We start from the raw sequence: 24,602 nt of genomic DNA on the forward strand, positions 1-24,602 counted from the left end.
ATGGCGACTGAGAAAGTCCGCCTTGACATTGACCACCACCTGCTGAGATAGAGAACATACTGAGGAGTTTCCGGCAGCACATGACCACATATAGGGAGGCAAAAGGATTGCTCTCTATCTCCACCTGCTGGTAGATAGACACAACCCACCAGTCTATGGATTGATCAGCATGATGATATGGAAGGTCTTTATCTGCCTTCACTTACTATGTTACTATGTTAAATATAAGTATAAGTAATTTACAATATACAACTAATTACTTATAATATAAACTGTGTGATTTGGAGGTGCTGGTTATAGGGACACCCTAGCACCTTAGCTTAGCAGAGTTGAAAAAAGGTTTGGATGACTTCCTAAAGGAAAAGTCCATAGACCATTATTAAAATGACTTTGAGAAAATCCACTGCTTATTTCTGGGATAAGCAGCGTAAAATGTATTGAACTTTTATGGGATTTTGCCAGGTATTTGTGACATGGATGAGCCATTGTTGGAAACAGGATGCTGGGCTTGTTGGACCTTTGGTCTGTCCCAGTGTAGCAATACTTATGTACTTATCCACCCCCACTGCCCCTGGTACACCACTGGCATCAAGTGTTCAACATTCAGAGTTTCAATCTATTTATTTACTTCTTTATATCATGCATATCCCACATTTAACATGAATTGGGTTGAAACCTGGGAGAATTTAAAATCTCCCCCCCCCCCCCCCCCCCCCCCCCCCCCGCCTGCATCAAAAGAAAAAGACGACCTGAAGCAGAGTGGGTGGAGCCAAGGCAGAGTGAACGTGGCTGGGGCTTGTACTAAAATCTCCCTCTCAAGAATTGGGACCCCTTGCAGTTGGCAGCTCTGGACTAGTGGTTGGGTTGGTTTTTGTCTCCTCCATGCCTCTCACCTTTTTAGTTTGGTTAGTGTGAGGCTGAGTAGAGATCAAACCCAGAGAACTCTTGCAGATGAAGCCATAAAAGCTGTACATTTGTTTTTTTACACACAAGGGACTGATGCTGCTGCTTCTAAAGTGCAGAAGATCTATTGCTGAGAGGGAGAGGGGAACTGAAGTGTACTGCAGTCGTACCCCATCTCCCCATACTTTGGTTTACAAAATGGGAGAGGTAGAGGTGATGGAGATTGTGCCAAGATCATTCATAGACAGTAGGAGGCGGGGAGGGGCCACACCACTAACCTCACAGTCCGGAAGTGGTGAAGGCTGGGGAGGAATCGGGAAATAGGGAACAACAACTAAGCGAAACAGAATTCTAGTGAGTGGTTATTGCGTCTGACCAGACAATCTGTGCTGTGACTGTCCTGTGTAAAACGGAGCATTTGGCAACACCTAACTTGCTCCCGTTTAAGGGTAAGCAGCTGCCACTCTTCTAACTCTGCTCTGTTTATTAGATGGAGCCAGAAATGCTACCTGGGGACACTGGGGTTCTGCTCTGTTTCCAAAGGGAAACCGCCCGGAACTCATTTATCCCATTGGGTCTGCTTCTGCATTGTTCCATGGTAGTGGGATGAGAACCGTCGTTTACCTTTTGCCAAGGGAAGGGTTGGAGCACCGTAACCGTGCTGCTGCTCTGCCTCTAAACTGTGAAAAGGAGAGCATTTCCAGGTTTATAGCCCAGAAATTAAGCCCTGGCTGCAGCGCAGGTAGGTTGTAAAGCTTGTCAGGACAGGTCCTGCAAAACTTTACAGCCCAGTAGCACATGGGGAAAGAACACAAGGAGGGCTTCCTTCCTGCTCACACAGCTAGAGGGGAAGCAAGTAAGAGGTATGGTATGTGTGACAAGTGAAAGAGGGCTGGTAACAGGGCTGCTTCTGATTATTTTTGTACCTTAACTGCTGAATCTGGGGGACTACAAAGAGCCAGATGTAAAATGTTGATATGTATACGACTACCAAAAGAAAAATGACGTTTTGAAATGTTGGCGATCGAATCCGGGAAGATCCCGAGGATCCCGCTGTATCCGGTTTTTACACCGTCCCCTAATGGAGGGCGCACTGAAACCTAAAACAAATAGGCTTCTTGGACCTCAGAGAGCTAGCTAGAAATGAAGAGGGGAAACCAATGCCCCCTCCCCCAACTATGAAGGAGGTGGGATGGGGGGCAAATTTGCCCTATCCCCAAACCAAGCTGTCAGGAAGCATGCATGTGCATTGAGTGGGGGCCACTGTTGGCTTTATGAGTTATCTGCTTTTAAATGTTAATCCCATTTATGTGACTTGAGGTTGGGCTGTGTGCATGTGGGAAGGTTATGTAAACGTTACACGGGTTTGCATTTCTTTGTGGATTACTATGACTTTTCTTTCTTGTGGCATGAATTTTCTGTAATAGTAAAGGCATCAGCCATGACTAAATATTAATCTGCAGATTGCTGTGGGCTAAGCTGGGAGGGTCTGCAAGAGGGGATAAGGCAGAAAAAAGATAACAATTCTGTTTTTCCCATCTCAGTGTCAGGGTGCTGATTTTACAGGTAGAGTGGGCTGTCGTTTGCAACAACATAGCCCACGTCCATAAGAAATGAAAACAAAACCAACAGTAAAAAGATGTTTTGTGTTTTATTTTTTTGTTGTTGTTGTTTGCTCATAATAGTATGCACTCTTTGTAAAGCCCACACTCTTTTTGAATAGTGTGCACATGCACAAACAATAATGCACGCATAAACCATTGAGGAAATGCATTCTTTGCAAATAGTACACCCTTTTTATAAATTGATTTATACAAGATTTTATATATCGCTTACATGTTAGTGAAAACTATGGAGGAGGCTCGCGTGAAATCCAAATAGCAAAACAAGCACCAAGAGCCTTCAAAAAAGGGACACAGTTCTTTTAATCGTATGGCTTGAACATCAATCTTCCATAAAATGACCCGACACAGGACGTGTTTCAGACTTTGTTCTGTACTTTGGACCCTCCCTTGCTGTGCTCACAAGTGAAATCACCATTCAAAACATTCCCTGCCCTCCTCAATAAAACCTTTAACAGAGAGTTAACAGTCTTCAACAAAACAAACAGTCCTAGAAACTATATGGGAGATGACACATTTTCTAGCTGCCCATCATTAGCTAATTTCCCTGGATAGATGTTGCATTCTGGTCCTGCTGAAATTGGTGTACATCAGGGGTTCTCGCTCATGGGCCAATGCTCAGAAGCAAATGTGAGCGCTAGAGGCCATTAGTTCCGTCTAGCTCCAGCATTAGTGAGTACAGAATACTCAGAGGCTCTAACGCAGGAAACCAAAGATTAGCACAAATAGCATGCTAATGTAGTCAAAAGGATGTTAATGAGGTCATTTCCTATTCTCTCCCAATGCTCAGAGAACGGCACATAAAACAGAACCGTCCTTACTGCTGTAAAAAATAACGCCAGCTCAGAGCAGTCAGGGGGTTTGAGGAGAGAATCGTGAGAATCCTTTCTTTAAAAATCTGCTGGTTTTTCTTTAATTTCAAAGCACAAGGAAGCCTGTGTAAATTCCTAAATGCCAGTAGTGAGAAACAAATGTTCACGAGTCAGAGCAAAGCTGGAAGTGAAAGCACACACTGGCGCCTGTTTCCTGTGTTTTAAATATAATCCTTCCAAGTAAAAAAAATAAAAAATTGAAAAGCTTATATTTAAAGGCGTAGAAAACAGACCCCGTTGTGTTCTTCACGTTCAGGTTTGCCTGGCGCATGCACACAGGAGCTGGGCTTACCGCAGAACTGCGCATCTGCTAAGCACGTTCCCCCTTGTTTTTGCTTTTTACAGCACACATCTAATATAACAGTGGCGTAGCCACAGGTGGGCCCCACCCACTTAGGGCTCAGGCCCATCCAACAGTAGCACATGGTAATGAAAATGCTGCTGTCCACAATATTGGCACCTTAGCTCAGTTTTCAGCGCATACCTGCTGCAGACTACCAAGGTGGAGACTGGAGAGAAGCATTTTCCCACCAGCTGAAATATTTGTTTGATGTGGGGGTGGGGGAGAGAACATTTGATGCCCACCCACTTCTTGCCCAGGCTCACCCAAAATCTGCTGTCTGGCTACGCCCCTGTATATAAATATCATTTCCTTGAGCATTCACAAGCTAGGTTTTTTGCGCTGTTCCAGCTGTATTGTTTCTGTGCTGTTGGCTAACTGCAAGAGTTCTGAGTATTATGGTACCAGTCCTTGGGCCACACTCAGCCAGTCAGGTTTTCAGGATACCCAAAATGAATTTGCATTTGCATACAGTAGAAGTAGTGTGCAAATTTATCTCGTGTATATTAATTGTGGATATCCTGAAAACCTGGCTAGCTGGCCTGTGTCCCAAAGACTGGGTTGAGAACCCCTCCTATAGATAAACGAGGGGGAAGCAGTTCAAGGCAATTTGCTACCTGAGGCAAGGAATGAGATCCCCCCCCCCCCACCAAGAGTTTGATCAGGGAACTGGATATGTGCATGTATGGGAAGGGGTGTGTTTGGGACAGAGGTGACTGGTGGGGGGGGGGGGGGGGAAGAGTGTGTATGTGTTGGTGGAGGAGGAGGAGGAGAAGATAGGATGTGTAGGGCAGTAAGGACAGTAGACTTTGATGCACTGCCCTTCCTGCATACCATAACATGGCAATCAGGGCCAGATGCACTAAACTTAATGAGCAAGTAGTAAACCCTGGCTTGCACTAAAGCCTTTTTTCAACGACGGTAGCAGCTAACAAAAACGGAATGCAGATGAGCAAATTGTGTAGAAACCCTATTGTAATGAGATGCACTAACCTTTTCCGATTGCCTTAATGCTGGAAAATATAACGAGAGGTCTGTACGGGATTGAACTGCAACAAAAGTAACAAAAAAAAAATAACGCTCCGCTTTAAAAAAAAAAAAAAAAAACGTCCAATTTGGCCGTCATTCCCCCCAACCCCCGAAGACGCCGCGCTGCTCACCCCCTCCGATGCGGCTCGATCCAGAGGACAGTGCAGTTGAGGACGCCCATCCAAAAAATGTCCATTTTGGCCGTCATTCCCCCCCCCCCACCCCCGCAATAATAAAAACGTCTTTTTTTTGCAGTTCTTCACTCAGCTGAGAGACCTGGAAGTCTCTGAGCCAATCACAGCGCGTTTAGCTGATTGGCCGACTGTTTAACCATGGAATAGAGAATGCAAGTGAGCTACAACGAGCAGCTCATTTGCATTCCCTTTCCTTAATGCTTGCCCGTTCCTTACCGATTCGCTAAGGGAATCGGTAAGGGAAGGGCTCTAAGGATTGTTTAGTGCATCTGGCCCAAAAGCAGTAGAAAAGAACAGAGAGGAATGTCAGTATACAGGAAAGAGAAAAAGAGAGAAAAAAAGCAGAAAACAGGTTCAGTGTGTTCTGGATGTGACACCACTGCCTGTTGGCAGATTACCAAAACCATTAATGAATAAATAGGTTTTCAGAGCTGAGTGAAATTTGGGCTAAGACAGCTCCAGGTGGACAGAAGCTGGGAGAGCATTCCAAAAGAAGGCATGGTACAAAAAATGCACAGCACCTGCTACGTGGAACAGATTGATGGTATGCTCAGGTGATGGTCATTTAGTGAGGGTAAAAGTGGAATTATAAGGGCAGAAAGATAAAAAAGGACACCAGAATGGAGAGCCTTGTGTGTCAGAGTGAGAATTTTAAAACTGATACGATAACTGATTGGTAGCCAGTGCTGTTGAATAAATAAAGATGTAACATGGTCAAATTGTTTGGGCCAAGCAAACACTCTAATAATGGTATTTTGGGTAGATTGAAGGTGTGAAGGAGAGATTGGGGAAGACCTGAATAAGCAATATTGCAATAGTTCAATCGGAAACTAAAGGCACACAGGACAGCCATCTGGGATGAGGTATCAGTGAAACTGCCTTAGAAAAAAGAAGAAAGTCTTTGCAAAGTGGGATATTTTTAGCTCTATTGAGAGTTCCCTATACAGGAAAACTCCCAAGGTATTTTAAGTATTGAACTATCTTTATCTAGTTGCCCCAGAGTAGTGGGGTAACAGAGGATGAGGCAAGAGATCCTGTCATCAGGGCTGTCACAGTCTTTTCTGTGTTGAGTACAAGTCAATTCTTACAAAGCCAAGAAGCGGTACCATCTAAAGCAGGCTTGTCCAATCTATGGCCCATGGGCCAGAACCCGGTCCGCCAAGTGCTTTTACTTGGCCGTCAGAAGCACAGCAGGATTCCTTTTTCCCTTCAGCTATCTGCAAGTTTGAGCCATGCTGTGCCAAAAGTTCGGGTTGGTCTTGCAATGTTTTAATCAGATGCCACAATTTCCTCAGAAATGGGTCTTAGTTTCTCTGGGCATAATTTTATAAACATTTTTTCCACGTAAAACAGTGACTTACATGCAGAAAAGGGCCCAAAATGGCACATACTTATAGATTGGGACATGAGAGAGAGAGTCTAAGGGTTCTCAGTGCATGAGTGTGTGATTCTTAGAAAAATAGCGTGCGTGCGAGCGAATGTGCGTGTTTTCCTCCACATGTTACAAAATACAAAATGTGGCCCTCAATAGAAAAAGGTTGGACAAGCCTGATCTAAACAGTCACAAACAGAAGGCAAATTACTTCACTGAAAGGAAAGCGCCAAGCAGAAAAAAATAGAGCAATGGAACCTCTCGCAGATGGTGTTCAGAATTATGTTTATTAAAAATTCTTCTAAAATAATGAGGAAGACCCAACACAAGCCTGATCTAAAGCATGGTTTTGTTAGATTCAGGTTGAAAGGGTCAGTGTAATGAAAAGCATGAACACCAAAACTCTGTATTAGGGTTGCCAAGGGGCCCAAAAAGATGTTAACAGCAGTGGAGATAAGATAATGTCCTGAGGTACCACACAGTGAATATGGTAGTTATCTGAGATGGAAGAGGAGAAAGACACACCCTTCAACCCTCTCCCTCAACCAACCAACCCAGACCTCCTTCTCCTTCTTTCCTGATATCTCTGAGGAGGAAACTGCCCGCCTTCTTTCCTCCTCAAAATGCACCACTTGTTCCTCTGATCCCATCCCCACCAACTTACTTAACACCATCTCTCCTACTATCACCCCCTCCATCTGTCATATCCTCAACCTCTCTCTCTCCACTGCAACTGTCCCCGACACCTTCAAGCATGCTGTTGTCACGCCACTCCTCAAAAAACCATCACTAGACCCTACCTGTCCCTCCAACTACCGCCCCATCTCCCTCCTACCCTTCCTCTCCAAGACACTTGAGCGTGCAGTCCACAGCCGCTGCCTTGATTTTCTCTCCTCTCATGCCATCCTCGGTCCGCTTCAATCCGGTTTTCACCCTCTTCACTCGACAGAAACAGCACTCTCTAAAGTCTGTAATGACCTGTTCCTTGCCAAATCCAGAGGCCACTACTCCATCCTCATCCTTCTCGATCTATCCGCCGCTTTTGACACTGTCAATCATGACTTACTTCTTGCCACACTGTCCTCATTTGGGTTCCAGGGCTCTGTCCTCTCCTGGTTCTCCTCCTATCTCTCCCACCGCACCTTCAAAGTTCACTCTCATGGATCTTCCTCCACCCCCATCCCCTTATCTGTTGGTGTTCCCCAGGGATCGGTCCTTGGACCCCTTCTCTTCTCAATCTACACCTCTTCCCTGGGCTCCCTGATCTCATCTCATGGTTTCCAGTATCATCTCTATGCTGATGACACCCAACTGTATCTCTCCACACCAGACATCACCGCGGAGACCCAGGCAAAGGTATCGGCCTGCTTATCCGACATTGCTGCCTGGATGTCCAACCGCCACCTGAAACTGAACATGTCCAAGACCGAGCTTATCGTCTTTCCACCAAAACCCACTTCTCCTCTTCCTCCACTTTCTATCTCAGTTGATAACACCCTCATCCTCCCCGTCTCATCTGCCCGCAAACTCGGAGTCATCTTTGACTCCTCTCTCTCCTTCTCTGCGCATATCCAGCAGATAGCCAAGACCTGTCGCTTCTTCCTCTTTAACATCAGCAAAATTCGCCCTTTCCTCTCTGAACACACCACCCGAACTCTCGTCCATGCTCTCATTAACTCTCGCCTGGACTACTGCAACTTACTCCTCACCGGCCTCCCACTTAGCCATCTATCCCCCTTTCAGTCTGTTCAGAACTCTGCTGCACATCTCATATTCCGCCAGAACCGATATACTCATATCACCCCTCTCCTCAGGTCACTTCACTGGCTTCCGATCAGATACCGCATTCAATTCAAGCTTCTCCTTCTTACCTACAAATGCACTCAGTCTGCTGCCCCTCACTATCTTTTTACCCTCATCTCCCCTTACGTTCCCGCCCGTAACCTCCGTTCACAGGATAAATCCCTCCTCTCAGTACCCTTCTCCACCACCGCCAACTCCAGGCTCCGCTCATTCTGCCTCGCCTCACCCTATGCTTGGAACAACCTTCCTGAACCCTTACGGCAAGCCCCCTCCCTGCCCGTCTTCAAGTCTTTGCTTAAAGCCCACCTCTTCAATGCTGCGTTTGGCACCTAACCCTTACCGTTCGGTGAATCCAGACTGCCCCAATTTGACTGCCCCTATCGGACCGACCGTTCACTTGTCTATTAGATTGTAAGCTCTTTGAGCAGGGACTGTCTCTCTTTGTTAAATTGTACAGCGCTGCGTAACCCTAGTAGTGCTCTAGAAATGTTAAGTAGTAGTAGTAGAAAGAAAAGAAGAAAACCGGTGGAGTACAGTACCCGAAAGGCCTTGCTCTGAAAGCCTGTTAAGGAGATGGTGGTCAACTAGGTCAAGACGAGATAGAAAGATCCAATGAAGCAAGTAGTGCGATATTCCCTTTGTCTACGGTAGAGTGTAGATCACTGAGAAGTGTGGTAATTATAGTTTCACAGCTGTGCCCAATCCAAAACCTGGATTGGCGAGGGTGCAAGACCTCATGCTGGTCAATGAAAGAGGCTGTAACTTGGAGAGAAAACAGAGGCTAGAGATAGGATGATAGTTACAAGTGAGGCTTCAAGAGAGGATTGCTTAAGTACAGAGTGAACCATGGCACATTTCCAAGGGGCAGGTATCTCACCAGACACGAGGCTTGTAGTAATCATGGTCAACACCTAAGGAAGTAAGGATGGTTGTGGGGGGGGGGGGGGGGGGGTCACCTTGTGGCTCAGGAAAGAGGGGAGAAATAGTAGACATACTGGGGCCGATTCTGTTCAATATATTTGTGAGTGACATTGCCAAAGGGTTAGAAGGTAAAGTTTGCCTATTTGCGGATGATACTAAGATCTGTAACAGAGTGGACACCCGGGAGGGAGAGGAAAACATGAAAAAGGATTTGAGGAAGCTAGAAAAATGGTCTAAGGTTTGGCAATTAAAATTCAATGTGAAGAAATGCAAAGTGATGCACTTAGGGAATAGAAATCCACGGGAGACGTATGTGTTAGGCGGGGAGAGTCTGATAGGTATGGGCGGAGAGAGGGATCTTGGGGTGATAGTATCTGAGGATTTGAAGGCGACGAAACAGTGTGACAAGGCGGTGGCCGTAGCTAGAAGGTTGTTAGGCTGTATAGAGAGAGGTGTGACCAGCAGAAGAAAGGGGGTGTTGATGCCCCTGTATAAGTCGTTGGTGAGGCCCCACCTGGAGTATTGTGTTCAGTTTTGGAGGCCGTATCTTGTTAAGGATATAAAAAGAATTGAAGCGGTGCAAAGAAAAGCTACGAATGGTATGGGATTTGCGTTACAAGACGTATGAGGAGAGACTTGCTGAACTAAACATGTATACTCTGGAGGAAAGGAGAAACAGGGGTGATATGATACAGACGTTCAAATATTTGAAAGGTATTAATCCGCAAACGAACCTTTTCCGGAGATGGGAAGATGGTAGAACGAGAGGACATGAAATGAGATTGAAGGGGGGCAGACTCAAGAAAAATGTCAGGAAGTATTTTTTCTTGGAGAGAGTAGTGAATGCTTGGAATGCCCTCCCGTGGGAGGTGGTGGAAATGAAAATGGTAACGGAATTCAAACATGCGTGGGATAAGCATAAAGGAATCCTGTGCCGAAGGAATGGATCCTCAGGAGCTTAGTCAAGATCGGGAGGCGGGGCTGGTGGTAGGGAGGCGGGGATAATGCTGGGAAGACTTATACGGTCTGTGCCAGAGCCGGTGGTGGGAAGCGGGACTGGTGGTTGGGAGGCGGGGATAGTGCTGGGCAGACTTGTACGGTCTGTGCCAGAGCCGGTGGTTGGGAGGCGGGGCTGGTGGTTGGGAGGCGAGGATAGAGCTGGGCAGACTTATACGGTCTGTGCCAGAGCCAGCGGTTGGGAGGCGGGGATAGTGTTGGGCAGACTTATATGGTCTGTGCCCTGAAGAGCACAGGTACAAATCAAAGTAGGATATACACAAAAAGTAGCACATATGAGTTTTCTTGTTGGGCAGACTGGAAGGACTGTGCAGGTCTTTTTCTGCCGTCATCTACTATGTTACTATGTACAGTGGTGGAAATAAGTATTTGATCCCTTGCTGATTTTGTAAGTTTGCCCACTGGCAAAGACATGAGCAGCCCATAATTGAAGGGTAGGTTATTGGTAACAGTGAGAGATAGCACATCACAAATTAAATCCGGAAAATCACATTGTGGAAAGTATATGAATTTATTTGCATTCTGCAGAGGGAAATAAGTATTTGATCCCCCACCAACCAGTAAGAGATCTGGCCCCTACAGACCAGGTAGATGCTCCAAATCAACTCGTTACCTGCATGACAGACAGCTGTCGGCAATGGTCACCTGTATGAAAGACACCTGTCCACAGACTCAGTGAATCAGTCAGACTCTAACCTCTACAAAATGGCCAAGAGCAAGGAGCTGTCTAAGGATGTCAGGGACAAGATCATACACCTGCACAAGGCTGGAATGGGCTACAAAACCATCAGTAAGACGCTGGGCGAGAAGGAGACAACTGTTGGTGCCATAGTAAGAAAATGGAAGAAGTACAAAATGACTGTCAATCGACAAAGATCTGGGGCTCCACGCAAAATCTCACCTCGTGGGGTATCCTTGATCATGAGGAAGGTTAGAAATCAGCCTACAACTACAAGGGGGGAACTTGTCAATGATCTCAAGGCAGCTGGGACCACTGTCACCACGAAAACCATTGGTAACACATTACGACATAACGGATTGCAATCCTGCAGTGCCCGCAAGGTCCCCCTGCTCCGGAAGGCACATGTGACGGCCCGTCTGAAGTTTGCCAGTGAACACCTGGATGATGCCGAGAGTGATTGGGAGAAGGTGCTGTGGTCAGATGAGACAAAAATTGAGCTCTTTGGCATGAACTCAACTCGCCGTGTTTGGAGGAAGAGAATTGCTGCCTATGACCCAAAGAACACCGTCCCCACTGTCAAGCATGGAGGTGGAAATGTTATGTTTTGGGGGTGTTTCTCTGCTAAGGGCACAGGACTACTTCACCGCATCAGTGGGAGAATGGATGGGGCCATGTACCGTACAATTCTGAGTGACAACCTCCTTCCCTCCGCCAGGGCCTTAAAAATGGGTCGGGGCTGGGTCTTCCAGCACGACAATGACCCAAAACATACAGCCAAGGCAACAAAGGAGTGGCTCAGGAAGAAGCACATTAGGGTCATGGAGTGGCCTAGCCAGTCACCAGACCTTAATCCCATTGAAAACTTATGGAGGGAGCTGAAGCTGCGAGTTGCCAAGCGACAGCCCAGAACTCTTAATGATTTAGAGATGATCTGCAAAGAGGAGTGGACCAAAATTCCTCCTGACATGTGTGCAAACCTCATCATCAACTACAGAAGACGTCTGACCGCTGTGCTTGCCAACAAGGGTTTTGCCACCAAGTATTAGGTCTTGTTTGCCAGAGGGATTAAATACTTATTTCCCTCTGCAGAATGCAAATAAATTCATATACTTTCCACAATGTGATTTTCCGGATTTAATTTGTGATGTGCTATCTCTCACTGTTACCAATAACCTACCCTTCAATTATGGGCTGCTCATGTCTTTGTCAGTGGGCAAACTTACAAAATCAGCAAGGGATCAAATACTTATTTCCACCACTGTATATCATCATACATAACAAGTCAACCTTGGAGATAAATGAAGTGGCCAATTACTGAGCTGTAGGGTCTGCAAAATGAAGAGTTATTTCAGGTGGTCAGTTTTGAGAGAACACCACAGAGTTTCTTGGGCTTATTGCCCTTCTGAAGAATCAACTTAGAATAATAAGCTTTCTGTGCCTGCTTGAACTTAAGAGTGATAAAACTGATAGCACTATTTGTAAAACGCAAGAGAAGAAGAGGACCTATCCTTTTTCTCTTTTTTTAAAAATTCAACTTTCCAAATCTACATTGAAGAAATATCTCTAGGCAAACCATTTAATTTACAATGGGCAGGAAATAAATACTATGAGTCCACTTCTTAGTAACACAAACCTGGAGAAAAAAGAAAATATTAGGCAATTTCTCCTTGAAGCACAGGTTTATCTACAAAAAAACATTTCCAAATGAGAAGAATCAACAAAGATATATCTATTATTCCCATAAGTAACCAAGCATTTGCATGGGAATTTAAGAAAAAATGTAGATTCCACAGCCAAAATGCTAATTTTTAGCTATAGGAGCTGCTTCCTACGAAACCGTGTCTGTCTGGTTATGTTGGGGAATATATAGATCTGCAGACCACAAAAAGGAACACCTTTCTTAGTAAAATATAATTTGAAAATTGATTTTTTTTCTCGACTTCAGAACAAAAATTTAACCAGTAAAGTAGCACATTTAGTAATCAAGTCTTGAGTTGACTCCAAAAATTGAGAAACCTTCAGATTATCAACTGGAGGAATCTGATCCACATCACCTTCATCCTTAGTCTGTTCAGAGCTACTCAGAACATAAAATATATTTTCAACTGTCAAAGAGTCAGCCTGAGGATATTGTAATATATTTTTAAGGTACATTTTCAGAAGATCCAAGATGAGTCAATGGAAAATTCAAAATTCTAAGATTTCTAATCTGATAACGATTCTCCATTAATTCAAGATGAGAAGTATTAAGGAGCTATCTTTTACTACTGAAACTGCAGAGGATTGCAAAGTAGTGAGAGAAGAGTCAGTTTTGTGTAGATGGGTTTTAGCTTCAAGCAGGGGTAGACTAGTAGTGACCTGGGCCCCGAGGCCATAAGGGTCATGGACCCCTAACCACCTATTAAAAGGGATTAAATTAGGAGGCTAAGGGAGAGTGGGCCCCAAACTGCTGTAGGCCCTTGGGCATTGCCATATTGTCCCAATGGTTAGTCTGCCCCTGACTTCAAGCAATCGTTTATAATGTTCAAGAAATTTAACATGAGGGAGTCGTTCACGGAAGAAAGTGTGCTATTCTTGTAAGTACTTGCCATACATCCTGTAAAGAAATAGGTTTTTTGAGTAAGTGTACCTTCTTGAACAAAGTCAGAAGAAATCTGGACAGCTATTGGGATAGGAGCCCTATCAGAGCTGACACTACCCCAGGAAGTCCAAAAGATCCTCCCTGGATCACGGAAGTAGGGATACTAGAATTATCCTCTGCAGGTGTTCTAGTTCCAGATAGCATGACATAGCAGGTTGAGGAGTATACTCCAGAGAAGAAGGAGCCAGCTGTAAGGAAGAGAATACTCACAAGTCCCTATGTTACCGGTGCAGGGAACACTCTTATATGACAGTCCCTAGGGCCATGAACAGATAGAACTCCAGCTTTTCCTGCACTCTTACTGTGTCCCTTCCTCTTCTTCCCCATAATAGCTGAAGATAGGTCCCTGCTCCTGCTCTGAAGGGGCTCCAAAAGGGGTATGGCCTGCCCCTTTGGGCACACACCCATGGGTTGCGTTCCACAGAAGGGCCCAGTTCTTATTCAGCCTCAAGCCCCAAATGATATCACCAGTGGGGGCCCACAGCAGTGTCTGCCCGGTAGCTACACAACCAGGTACTCCAATGCCGATCAGATGACGGCTCCAATGTTCCGCAGAAGGGTCCAGATCTTATTCAGCTTCAAGCCCCAAATGATGTTATCAATGGGGATCTGCAGCAGTGTCTGCTTATTGCTGCATAGCCAGGTACTGAAACACCTGTCAGATGACAACTGTCCTTATACTTTTTACAACCTTTCTGTGTGTGACATGCATCACATCTGAGAAGAGACATAAGCTTGTGAAATCGTGGACTAGAAGCGGAATATTGAGAAAGACGGAAAAGCCTCAGCTGTTGAGAGTGGTGAATCTGAAGTACCTGTGATTGTAGGGTACAGTCCCAGAGGAGAGCCTGATCTTGTAGTGGATGGGAGACAAAGCCACCTGGGATAAACAAAGGGAATCGGGAGGAGGGATCCAATTTGGAAAATCTAAAGAAGAATGTCTGTTGTGAACAGGGGGTCTGAAGTGGGGAAGCAGGGCCTGTGTGTGTGTGTGTGTGTGTGTGTGTGTCAAGGGCACAGTGGGAGTGTGTTTTGGGTGTGTCGGAAAGTGGTAGAGCAGAGCTGTCTGAGACAGAGTAGATGTGTGCGTTAAGAACTCAAGAGGTGTGGGTCAAGTGCACAGTAGGCATTGGATGCTTGAGATGTGCATGTAGGGGGTTCATGGGAAATATTGTTCCCTCCCTTTACCTTCCAACCTCCCCCATGCTGGCATTTGATCTATTCAGGCTGTAGTAATATAAGAAGGTGAATGTGGCAGATGCTCTCTTGGTTCCTTGCAGCAATATTGCCCCACCAACTCCTGATATTGCTCTTCAGTCACATCAGCAGGAGAAGCACTTAACCACACAGATCACGTGGCTCTTACTGTAAGACTTGGCCTTCGGCAGTAAGAAGTAATGTATATTGTGACAAAGCTAGCACTCGGGGCCCCACAGAGAAGCAGCTAATCCCTGAACTACGGTTCCCAGAAGCTCTTGCAAGCAGGAGAGAGGAGGGTAGTCCCAAAAGGGTGGAACGGATTTCCAACCCCAGCAGGGGGAGCAGTGACTCAGTGCTAGGGGAGCCAGTTACTCCCCCACTAGAGGGGGAAGGGGAGGTGAAGCTCAGTCCTTTAGCTGCATTGCCAGTATATAATTCCCTCCAGCTGTGAGAGGAGGGAGAGATTTCTGGGTGGCTCCCAGCCACCAGGAAGGAGAGGAAACTGATGGAGGGAGAAGCTGCCATGGAGTATGTTTGCGCTTTTTCGTGCTGCGTCCCAGAGCCGAATTGGACCAGCAGTACTTGCGCAGACAAATCCTCTCAACTGGTATCTTAGAAACCTGGACAGCTGGTAAAGTCTACTAAACAAAACAAAAGAAGAACAAAGAACCGAAAGAAGCTTCTTTGGGGTTAACACAGGTTTATTCTTTATCCAAAATTAGGACAAAAGATAAGAAATAGAATAGATACAGATCAGAATAGAGCATTTTACAGAAATGGAAATACAGTGGGAAAGTGGTCAGGACATATTGAGGCATATTTTCAAAGCACTTAGCCTTCCAAAGTTCCATAGGTTTCTATGGAACTTTGGAAGGCTAAGTGCTTTGAAAATATGCCTCTCTGTCAGTCACCCTGGCTTGGGGCCAACAGAGATGTACGCTGACCAATTTTCCTGCCTTACAAAAAGGCTTACATAGGGTTTTCTTTCTCTTTCAGTACAACGGAGTAAGAGGGAGGGGAGGTTCTCTCCCTCCCTAGTTAGCATCTTGTAAATACAGTCAGGATCTTCTTTGTTTATAGTATCAACATAGCATATGTTTACATTTCCTGTGAAGATGCATTTGATCTGTTGTCAAGAGTGACAAAATGTCTTGGATCATTATCTCTCTTCTGGCCATATTTACAAAGGAATATATTTGTCAGAACCTTTGATTTTTTTGTCTTAGTATTTTCATTATTCTATATCCTTATTCTAAAGAGTGTAGACAGGAGTTAACTGCTTTCCTTTTAGAGGTGATATGTTTCAAGCTTCTGACAGCCCAGGTCATTCTTATTCTAAAGAGGGGAGACAGATTCTCTTGTGTTCAAAGAAATCTAATATAATAAAACGCTCCCTCAACGTTCTGAGGACAACGTTCTGAAGTCACTCAGACTCTCTCTCAGAACGGTTCGTAAGTTCGTGGCAGGGTTGCCAGGTGGAAAATATTTTTCCAGCCTAAAGGAGCCCAAAATCCAGCCCAAAAACCGCCCAAACTCAAACCCCGCCCCTGACACCCCCGCCCCCGCGTCATCACCCCCGCCCCCGCCGTCATCAACCCCGCCCCCGCCGTCATCGGCCCCGCCTTCCCCGTCACTAACCCCGCCTCCCACGTCACTAACCCCGCCCACCGCGGCCGAAAAAGCCACCTAAAAAAACCGCCCGAAGCACAAAAACCAGCCCAAAAAACCGCAACCCGCCGCGGGCAAAAATTTCCCGCGGCGGGTCGCGGAAAACCGCCCAATTGGGCGGTAAAACCGCCCACCTGGCAACACTGGTTCGTGGTGGTGAAGCCACTGACGAAGACTCGCTGCCCCGCCCTCGCGTCAAACGTCATGATGTCGAGGGCGGAAAAAAAAAACAGCAGCGAAGCGTCAGGGAAGGAGGCGGCGCTCCCGACCTCTAGCCTTCCTTTCGCTGTGTTCCGCCTTCTTCTGACGTCAAGGATGACGTCAAAAGAAGGCGGAACAGAGCGAAGGGAAAGCTAGACGTCGGGAGCGCCGCCTCCTTCCCTGACGCTTCGCTGCCGGAACCGCCACGGAGGTAAATTTAAAATGAAGAAAAAAAACAAAAACGGATGTTGGGGGGAGAGAAGAGGGTGGCCAGTAGTAGTAGTAGTAAGGGCAGGGGAGAAACGATAGCATGGATGCGAAGGGGGGGGGGTGGAAGAGGGCGGCCCAGGCTGGAACATGGGAGAGAGAGGAGCATGGATGCGAGGGGGGGTCATGGAAGGGAGAGAGGGGACTTGCTGGAAAAGGATAAATGGAGGGGGCAGGGGACAGAAGAGCATGGATGTGCATGCATTGGGAGGGCAGGGCTCAGAGAGAGAGGGGAATTGCTGGAAAGGGATGAATGGAGGGGGCAGGGGACAGAGGAGCATGGATGGCCATGGATTGGGAGGGCAGGACTCAGGGAGAGGGGAATTGCTGGATAGGGATGAATGGAGGGGACAGATGGGCATGGATGGATAAGGATTGCAGGGCAGGCCTCAGGCAGAGAGGGAAAATGCTGGATAGGGAAAAATGGAGGGGCCAGGTGACAGAGGAGCATGGATGGGCATGGATTGGAAGGGCAGGACTCAGGGAGAGGGGAATTGCTGGATAGGGATGAATGGAGGGGACAGATGGGCATGGATGGATATGGATTGCAGGGCAGGCCTGAGGCAGAGAGGGGAAATGCTGGATAAGGAAAAATGGAGGGGCCAGGTGACAGAGGAGCATGGATGGCCATGGATTGGAAGGGCAGGACTCAGGGAGAGGGGAATTGCTGGATAGGGATGAATGGAGGGGACAGAAGGGCATGGATGGATATGGATTGCAGGGCAGGCCTCAGGCAGAGAGGGGAAATGCTGGATAGGGAAAAATGGAGGGGCCAGGTGACAGAGGAGCATGGATGGGCATGGATTGGAAGGACAGGACTCAGGGAGAGGGGAATTGCTGGATAGGGATGAATGGAGGGGACAGATGGGCATGGATGGATATGGATTGCAGGGCAGGCCTCAGGGAGAGAGCGCAATTGCTGGATAGGGAAAAATGGAGGGCCCAGGTGACAGAGGAGCATGGATGGCCATGGATTGGAAGGGCAGGACTCAGGGAGAGGGGAATTGCTGGATAGGGATGAATGGAGGGGACAGATGGGCATGGATGGATATGGATTGCAGGGCAGGCCTCAGGCAGAGAGGGGAAATGCTGGATAGGGAAAAATGGAGGGGCCAGGTGACAGAGGAGCATGGATGGGCATGGATTGGAAGGGCAGGACTCAGGGAGAGGGGAATTGCTGGATAGGGATGAATGGAGGGGACAGATGGGCATGGATGGATATGGATTGCAGGGCAGGCCTCAGGCAGAGAGGGGAAATGCTGGATAGGGATGAATGGAGGGGGCAGATGACAGAGAAACATGGATAGCCATGGATTGGGAGGGCAGGGCTCAGGGAGAGAGGGGAATTGCTGGAAAAGGATGAATGGAGGGGGCAGGGGACAGATGGCCATGGATTGGGAGGCCACGGCTCACACTCTCTCTCTCATATACAATTTCTTTCTGACTCTCACTCTCACACACTCTGTCTCACACTGTATCACATTCACTCTCTATGTGCCACACAGTCACTCACACACTCGCTTGGTCTCATACACTCACTCTCACAGAGAATCTGTGTCTCACACACACTCTCTCTCTCGCCCACACACACACACTCTCTCTCACACTGTGTCTCACATACACACTTGCACACACTCTTATTCTCACACACACACTCTCTCACAAACACACTCACACCCAGACTCACTCTCTCTCTCACACACTCACACTTTCACTCTGACTCTCAAACAGTCACTCTCACATACACTCTCCCAAACATAAACACTCCGAGGAAAACCTTGCTAGCGCCCGTTTCATTTCAGTCAGAAACGGGCCTTTTTTTACTAGTACATAATAAAAAGCTACTGCTACCTGGTATAAAACTATGGTCACTTGGCTCCAGAGGTCTGTTTCTCAGAGAGATATAGTGTTTGATCTATTGTTTCAAACAGAGAGAGAAGTCTCTGCAAGGTGTTATTTGTTATTTCCTCTCACAGTTACAAAAAAAAAAGGAAATTCTCTCTTGCTTTGAAGTGGCCTTACCTCAAAGGACATGGGGAAGAACTCTGTCGTCCAGATTCATTCCCTGAGGCCTGATCATACTTATGGGTCGTAGGCAGACAGGTTTGCAATTACCTGGCTGGGCAAGGGGGGGGGGGGGGGTAGAGTGAAATGCTTCCAGCAATAGCTGTTCTCATGATTCAGAAAGAGGAGAAATCTTCATTTTTCTCTGTCCAAAAGATGAAGAAAATTAATTCTGTGCATGGAATACTGGAGGCCTTCTCTATGCCTCCTCTAACAAGTAGGTGGGGGAAGGGCCTGCCACTGGAGCTTCCCTGGGGGGAGGGAAGAGTAAGCTGCCATGGAGTGGGAGAATGTAAATGTAGCCCTATCCAGCACATGAAGGCAGTGTGAGAGGCCACAGGGGTGTGGTGCTGTGAGGTAGGAGGAAAGCTGCCAGCCCTGTTTGGTACAGGGTCCTCCTGGGTGCTGTGAAGAGGACAGGGGCATTAAGTAGTGGTTTCCTTTGAAGAGACTGTTTGTGAAAGGGTTGAATTATTGGGATGTATAGAACAGCAAGCTGAACTTTGGCGGAGCCCTTCTGAGGGAGAGGGGAAGGTAGTGCAAAGGAAGTGGGCCTGAACTGTTAAGGAACTGAATGTTGGCTGGAGTTTGGAACCTGGCCTGAACCCTGTTTGTGAACTGCATTTCAATTTTGAGAGTGGAACTGAATTGAGAATAAAGCACTTTGGTCTTAAGTCCATATGGCAGTCTGGTTCTTTGCTGGAAACTTGTGAGCCTAACAGGGCTGCCGGCAGGGCTGTGGAGTCAGAGTCGTGCAGTCGGAGTCGGCAGCAATTTTGGGTACATTGAGTCAGAGTTGGAGTCAGCAAAAATGTACCGACTCCGACTCCTCATACATTTGAATAAAGTACTTCTCTGCTGTGAATAAAGCTTAGTACCTAGTTGTTTCACTAGTGTGAAGTCCAGCTAAACTATTTTGCTGGAGAGCTTCCCTCTGCTCAGTCTCCCTTTGCATTTATTGACCTGCTGTAGAGCACCTCCTCTCTGACCCCACAGTGAACTTAAGCTCCAAGAGAAGATCATTCAGCACACACAGATAAGGCAGCAGAGAGACTCCACCCAACTTCCTCTCTCTCTGCAAGAAGAGCTTTATATTTTAGTGGAAGTGACACACCATTCACAATGGCAAAAAGAATGTCAGGAAACATGACAAAGTCTGCTGTTTATGAACACTTTACAATATCAACAGATGGGAAACATTATGTATGTCAATGTATTATAGAAGATGATGATGGTGAAAAAGCATGTGATGCAAAAATTAGCAGTTTCAGTGGTTATGAAAAAAATGCACCTACAAGAGTATCAAATTTAAAAAGACACTTGCAGTGTTTCCATCCTAAAGTGTTAGGAGCTGTGAATGAGAAAGATAGCAATGAAAACATTCCATCTACTTCAGGGTAAATAAAAGATCAGAAATCTACTGGAGACCAGACACAACTATCAAGATTTTTTACAGCTGACAAAGTTACTATAACAGTGACACCAGAAAAATTCAAAAACCACATCATTGAAATGGCAGTAAAGAATAGTATACCACTATCTTTTTTTTCACAACCAGCCTTTTTAGGCTTAAATGGAGAAATGGCTAAAAAGCTTGGAGTTTCTCTGGAACGAGAAAGTATAAGGAAACTTATACTTGAAGAGGCCAAATGTAAGAAGGAAGAACTAAGAAAAAGTCTGAAGGGACGTTTTGTCTTTATTAAAATGGATGCATGCACACGTCACAGAGTCAATTATTTTGCAATTAATGTTAGATTTGCTGATGAAAACAAAAAAACAATAACCCGGACATTAGGAGTAAAGGACACTCAGGCACATCATACCAGTGAGTATCTGCAGAAGTTAGTGGAAGGTGTTTTAGAAGATTTTGAAATTAAAAAGGAACACATTCTATGTATTGTAACTGATAATGCTTCAAATATGTTAAGCACAATTGAAAAAATGAAGGAAGTTGATGAAGAAAGCAGCATACAAATATCAGAAGATGACAGTTCTGCAATTCAAGAAAGCTGTGAAAGTTTGGATGATATTGCTGAAGAAGCATCTAAGCTTATTACCATTCAACATATGCGTTGTGCTGTTCATACTCTGCAACTAGCAATAAGAGATGGATTGAAGGATCGTCATGCGGCTACACTAATTAGCAAGTTGAGGCAAGTAGCTGTTGCAGCCAGGATCCCTAAAACAGATGCTATTCTGAAGAGACATGCTGGAAAAGGAGCCATTTTGGATCAAGCAACGTGCTGGGGAAGCACTTACTTGATGATAAAGCGTTTGCTTGAACTAAAAGACTTTCTTGAAGAACTGGGCAATGTAAATGTTTCATTAAAAGAAAACCAGTGGGCTCAAGTTACAGAATTAGAAAGGCTACTTTCTTACCCTTTTGCTGTTACCAAGAAGCTGCAATATGAAGATTTAACACCAGGTAAATTCTTCTTGGAATGGAAGGGCTTGATATATAACCTTAACAAAAGTGGGGGGGTTAATTGCTGATGGCATTGTATCTTCAATGAGGAAAAGAGAGGAGCTCTTGCTGGATAATCAAATTTTCTTAGCTGCTATTTATGTTGATCCAATGAGCCGAATTTTGTTGAGCAGTGACCAAATTGCTACAGGAAAACAGGCACTCGCATGAAAGGGTTGCTACCTGAAACTCAAACCACTGGATGAAGCTAAAGCTATAAATACTGGTGGTAATGGTAACTCAGGTTCATCCTCTTCAAATGAAGAAGAGAATTTTCAAGCCTATTTGGACAAAATGGAAGCTTCAAAAGCAAAGCGATGTCGGTTAAGCATGGAAAAGCAACCTGTAAATGTCCATATAAAGAAATTCATGCAAGAGTTTTTTAAAGGATTAAAAGAAGTGGAAAAGTTTGACCGCTCATCAAAACTGACTATAGAAGAAGCCATCATTGTTTATCCAGAGATTGTCAGTGATACAGCTAGAACCGTAACAGCAATGCCACCCACCCAAGTCAGTGTTGAAAGACTGTTTTCAGCACTGAAAATAATCAAATCAGATTTAAGTTTCTATGAAGGAGGATCTGGCAGAAGCAATTCTGTTTCTAAGAACAAATATATTAGTTAATTTTGGATTATGTTTAACAGCTATTCTACAGCTATATATGCCAAGTTTAAATAATATACAAGTTGTTTTAGGTTTTCCAAATGTTTTTGGTTTATGTAGGTTAACTTTGATTTTGTTCTAATTTCCAAAGGAGGATGTTCTAGAATTTCCAAAGGATGTGGTTGTTCCAGATTTTTATACTTGCTAATGCTATGATGACTTTATACTTGATAAAAAAAACAATAAACATAAACTTGTTTTTTTATGTGTGTTTTTTTGTTTAAACTTTAGGATTAATGAATATTTATAGTTTCTTTAATAAATAAAATAAAAAGTCACAATGACATAGATTTTAAACCCAAACATTAACATGCTGTCTTGCATGCTGCACTCTTTCAGTCAACATGCAAAAAAAAATACATATTAAAAACTGAGGAGTCGGAGGTACCATAAACTGAGGAGTCGGAGTCGAAGGTTTTTTGTACCGACTCCACAGCCCTGGCTGCCGGCCCCAACCCAGAGTGGGAAGCGGACCCCTTTACAATATTTAGGCGCTTCCTCTTGCTGCCAATGCATCTGGGATATTTTAAACAGGAAGATGGAAAGTTGGTTGGACAACACTATTGGAGGCAAGTACAGAGTGAGGCAAAAAAAAAAATTAACCCCGCTACAGTTTTTTTGCAGTTTTCTCAGCAACCACTTTGAATTTCAGTGAGAAATTTTACATTACTGACATTTTAGTGTTACTGCCTAGTGATTTTTGCATGTTAAAAATGTTCAAGCTAAAACACAGTAAAATAGTCATTCAAATGATACAATTAACAATGTGTCAGAATTTTGCAGTCACTATGAATGCTCAAAGTGCCCACCCCCAGCTTTAACACAGGTCTTCAGTCGTGGGGAGTTCTTGAGCCGTGCCTATTGGTTCCTGTGGCAGGGGGTCGCAGATCATCTGCAGCACTTCCTTGAGTTTGGCGATTCTTTGCGGTTTTGGGTGGAACTTGTGGTAGGCCTCCAACATTGCTCCCCATACAGCCCGACAAATTTTCTTCACAGTGCTGAGCTTCCAGTCCTTGAGATGATATGCAGCCACTATTGCCTTTGCTCCGAACCTTGTTCACACAGTGTCTGTATTCTCATTTTGTCCACTATTGACACCTTGCTTGTGATTGCTATTCCGATCCAAAATGCTTTTAAAGAAATCTATAAATTATCATATTTATTTATTTGTTGCATTTGTATCCCACATTTTGCCACCTATTTGCAGGCTCAATGTGGCTTACATAGCACCGTGCTGGCGATCGCCAGTTCCAATATGACAAATGCATAGTGACATCATGCTCACCTCCTCTCAGCCACTGCTGTTTGCTTCACTGTTCAGGTGGCAGATCCTGCCTGCCCTACCAGGGCTCCCCCTACTTCCTTTTGACTAAGTCTTTTCCCCTTCTGCTGTGATGTTGCTCCTTCTGCTCCTTATTGCTAATCCCCCAAAATGTTTGACATTATTCCTTCATCTTACCTAGATAATACCCTCCTGGGGTATGTAAACTTTTACTTCCCCCAGCCCAGATTTAAGATTTTTCTAGCAGAATCCCCTGTGGTCTATCACCTCAACGCCCAAGGCATATTCACCTTTGGAAGACTCTAGCCCTAGTATTCCATTCCCTCCCCTTCAAGAATGCAGTCTATAAATTGTCATTATCATATGATTTTGGAATTAACCTAAATAATGAAATCTTCCTACCTTGGACTCTTGAACTCCCCTACTGTGTTTGCCCTCTATTCCTCTAGCCCCTCTTCTAGGACCTTATCTGAAACAAATTCCTTTCAAACAATATCTTGCATATGCTGGTCCCTTTGAGACCTAGTCATGGTGTCCAATGATCTAACAAGACTAGCTTGGTTTCACTTATTTCACTACCCCCTCCCCCTCAACCTGGGAGTGATGTTAAAATCTGTGCATTACAGCTCATATGTTTTGTAGGTCACAGTAGCTCCTAAATTAATAATAATAATAATATTTTTCTATCATGCCAATGCAATAAAGAAACCTAGAGTCCCCCAGAAGGCTCACTGCGGAGATTCTGCCCATACCCATTCTTTGCTGGGATTCATTTCCTTCCTCATTTATACACAAGTAGTCAGGCTCCACTATCTGACAACAAGCAAAGGTTGGCATTCACTGCACTTTCCCATTCCAGTTAACCACAAAGACTCTGTCCACTCTTCAGGATTCTACACTCATTCCTGTGAAATCAGACTTCATCTGTCCAGTATTATGCTTTCTCATTTAGGTGAAATCACAAAGATTGCATCCTTTCTTTGGCTTCCTGAACCCCAATAACTCAATCAGAGTAAAACCCACTGGTTAACTTGCGTCTCAGCAGATAACCGATCCATTTTCAGCAGCATTTAACAGGTTGTCACTGCTGAAAATGGCCAGTTAGCATCGAAAATAAAGCCAGCGATGCTGGGGGCATTCTGTGGGGGGGGGGGGGGGGGGGGTAACTAGTTGGTTTAGTCCTATATTCAGAACTTAACCGGCCAGGTTTAGCGGCCAAATAAGGCTGCATAAAAAGCATTCCTATCTTTGCCTGCTAAGCCATGGACGGTTAAGTCTGAATATCAACTTAACTGGTCATGCGCTAGCTGCCATTGAAAAACCCGAATATTCAATGCCGGTCACTAGAAATGGCCCGGCATTGAATATCCGGGTTGAACACTGGCATCAGGCAGTCA

General features: G+C 45.3%; 2 protein-coding genes across 4 annotated transcripts in view; both read left to right on the forward strand.

Annotated features, from left to right (window-relative positions):
- The window catches only part of LOC115465869 (retinol dehydrogenase 16-like), a 261,639-nt gene that overhangs the window by 126,692 nt on the left and 110,345 nt on the right, over nt 1-24,602 (forward strand). The gene's annotated exons all lie outside the window — the stretch shown is intronic.
- The window catches only part of LOC115465867 (retinol dehydrogenase 16-like), a 66,880-nt gene continuing 43,468 nt past the window's right edge, over nt 1,191-24,602 (forward strand). For 2 of the 3 annotated variants that reach the window (XM_030196667.1, XM_030196668.1), the window contains exon 1: nt 1,191-1,352. The gene's annotated coding sequence lies outside the window, so the exon portion shown is untranslated. The remainder of the gene's footprint in view (nt 1,353-24,602) is intronic. The other variant, XM_030196669.1, reaches the window with a different exon arrangement.

The sequence above is a fragment of the Microcaecilia unicolor genome, chromosome 3 (genome assembly GCF_901765095.1).
Source record: "Microcaecilia unicolor chromosome 3, aMicUni1.1, whole genome shotgun sequence".
Classification (NCBI taxonomy): domain Eukaryota; kingdom Metazoa; phylum Chordata; class Amphibia; order Gymnophiona; family Siphonopidae; genus Microcaecilia; species Microcaecilia unicolor.